Source organism: Arachis duranensis, chromosome 6 (genome assembly GCF_000817695.3).
Source record: "Arachis duranensis cultivar V14167 chromosome 6, aradu.V14167.gnm2.J7QH, whole genome shotgun sequence".
NCBI lineage: Eukaryota > Viridiplantae > Streptophyta > Magnoliopsida > Fabales > Fabaceae > Arachis > Arachis duranensis.
This window is the reverse complement of record NC_029777.3, coordinates 79,027,685-79,030,939: the sequence shown is the minus strand read 5'-3', so window position 1 is coordinate 79,030,939 and position 3,255 is coordinate 79,027,685. Positions and strand designations below refer to the sequence as shown.

At 28.6% G+C, this 3,255-nt stretch overlaps 1 pseudogene; it reads left to right on the top strand.

The window, feature by feature from the left end:
- The window catches only part of LOC110273220 (uncharacterized), a 2,679-nt pseudogene extending 484 nt beyond the window's left edge, over nucleotides 1-2,195 (top strand).
- The last annotated feature ends 1,060 nt before the right edge of the window (nucleotides 2,196-3,255 follow it).

Here is a 3,255-nt window from a genome sequence, read left to right as displayed (position 1 = left end):
CCCAACAAAATATAATGTTTTGAGGTTTCTGACTCTAAAGCTAAATTAACTTCAGATATTGTGATAGTGTGAATGAATTTGATGTTTGTTATGCCAAGTTGGTGATTCAATTAGGTTATAATTATATGATTTGTTGAAAGGGATCCAACATATTACAAAGAATTGGCGCAAGAATATCAGAGAAGTAAATGTTCTTTCTTGGCATTGGTTATCTTTTATGCATTTCTTTCGCTGACACATGCAAAACATCATGTTATTTGAAGTTTGCACAGTGAATCATGCTTATTTGGATGCAGAGCAAGGCATTCCCAAGCAGTGGTGAAACTTGAAACCAAATTTGGGGCACATAGAAGATAATTGTCAAAATACTTTTGATATAGATTCCATTTAAAATAAATTCGTATAATCTCATCTATTTGGTTTGGGTGATATTGCCAAATTTAAAGCCGTTTTTCAGGATCTCGTTCTAAAAAATTAAGGTCAAACTCATGCGATGTAACTTTTTGAACTTTTGAAAGTTGTATCTCACTTTTTTCGTGATTCATTAAAGTAAAAGAACTATCTACAGGTGTTGATATTGTAAAAATTATATGTTCTCCTTCTTAAATATTAATCTTCCTCTTAAAAATGCATCAATTCTTTGATTTTTCATTATTATTTTATATAAAAATTTGAATATATATCCTGTAGAATATGTAAAAAAGAAATTAGAAGGACAAATATTAAAATTTATAATATTTATTGAATTTTTTTCTTCAATTTATACAAATACAATAATATTAATATTTATTGAATATTCTATTATTTTTTATCATATAAAAAATTAAATTAATAAATAAAAAATATCTAATTTTTTATATTTAAATTTAAAAGTGGAGAGAGTATTGCTTATTGAACTTATTGGATACTTTAAGTCATAATAAAGTATTTAAACCAATTGAATTATTTTTTATCTTTTAAAAAACTACTACTAATTATTTTAGTCCAAATGTTCATCAACATCCCCATGCTAGTGAAACTGCCAGTTTATGGGGTTAAATTTTTCAAATAATTTTTCAGGTGACTCTGATAAAATCCTGGAATACATTTTTCATTTTTCATCAAACATAAAAGGCTTTTAACATTATTTTTCATTATCTATTGAATATATAGATTTGTGCAAGTGCTATAATGCTCACTGATTCTGTGTTTTGGCTTATCCTCTTTCCGTTGCTGACAGCCAAAGACTACAATCTCAATATTATAAGTATGGGTGTCATGAAGCCACCGTTATATTCTCTAACAATTCACATTGCATTGCATAGCCAAAGACTATAGTAGTTGTGCTTTTTTCATCTGAAAATATTTGCATCTTTTACTACCTTGCAGTTTATGTTTCTCATGCACTTCATTAACGTTGTTTCTTGCTTAGTGACACAACCCTGAATTGCATGGTGAGTTTGGATTCTAGTATTTTATAAATGTTTGCATTTTTTTCTTGTTAAATCTGTCAGTTTCTTGATAATTATTGTTTTTGGACATGTAGCGTATTCAAAATACTAAACTCACAAATACTTATTCTTACACATGCAGAGATTTTCAAAGTTCTTATTTGCATATTTTATGTTGTGGACATGCATATTCGTGATTTTTCAGTGGATCCTCCATGATTGTGTTTCAATGTGGTAAAAGCATATTTACCTATGCTTTGATTATACATACATATCATTTTGAGAAATTTAGAAGTATCGATTTAAAATACCACACTTATTATTGTTTATTATTTTTAAAAAGTTCCATTTAAATAAAAGTTTAAATTAATTGATTAAGAAAAAATCGGTATCTTTAAGATTTTGGTTGTTTCTAGTTTGACACCCTTAATTGTTACAGGTGGCCTTATCCTTTTCTTGACTTGTCATCCCCATTTGCACCCTTATGGTGTGTTTCGAATGAAAAATATGTTATGTGTAATGAATACAATTCTACAATATTTTCATATATGAAAGTAGTCCTAGCTAATTAGTTATGCTTAATGATTCAAATGATCATACATATATTATTAATTTGTTATCTCTTCTCCTCTTGAAATTTTCAGGTATTTTACTGTGGCTCTAATGCATATTCCATGCTACGACATATTCTCCATACTAGTGAGGCTGAAGCATTATTGGTTATCAAGATCGTTTCCTGGGTCCTACCGTTTTGTACCTTGGTAGCACATTAATGATTAATCCACAATGTTAATTAACCATTGGTCTTGGCTTACCCTTTTTTCCTCTTCCAGAAATGCATTCTAAAATTAAGTTTAGGCAATACCATGCGATACACCAAAAAGAATAGCAAGTTTAGTTTATTGTTCCATCTTTTTAGAAAAGGGATGAAAGTTTTCATATTACAAAAGTAGTGTATAATGTCTTTTTATTTGAAAACTAATTGTATATGAGTACGATTTCAATATGAACAGCACTGTTTTGAAATGATAAGTTGAATTTTAATACAGTAATAAGTTACATCTAAAAGTTTACTTGTCTTTACACAACAAAAATTATATTCAGTGGAGACAAACATTAAACATCAATTACACTTAATTTTTGATTAAATCCCTATAAGTTAAACATTTTCAATTATATTCCTAGTCGTATGTAATATCTTAATATTTAAATCCTTTTATTCGAGTCATAAGTCAATGATAATAAGGTATTACGACTCAAGTTGAATTTATAATACATATATAATTGAAAGAAATTATTAAACGAGAAGCCTGCAAAAGATTAAAAGAAAAATCGCAAACAAAAATACTCGCGTAGATGAAAAAAATAAAAGCACTATCGGAAATGGAAATAAAATAAAACATTAAGGAAGAATAAAATAAAGATAGTAATAAAAATCAGGTGAATAAAATAAAGACCTATAGAGAGAGAGAGTTCAGGTTGGCTAGAGTTACAGTAATAAAAATCAGGTGACAACAGTATTTTCTATCTCTCCCAAAATATACATCAAGGTCTCTACAGGCGAGTTTTCAAAATGAAAATACATACATGTATGTTTTTCAACATAAGTAAGGAGAGATTCTAAATAAAAGTAAAACAGGACCATCTCCCTAATGAATCATAGCTCACTGCTGAGCACCTAGACCTGCATCTGAAAAATAAGAGATATATACGAAATGAGAACTCCCGATCCATGGGTTTCCAATACGGTAAAAATGCCAAATAGATACTGTATAAGGCAACAGGAACTCACTAAGCAATCTTAAACTCCATATCCATCCTAAGT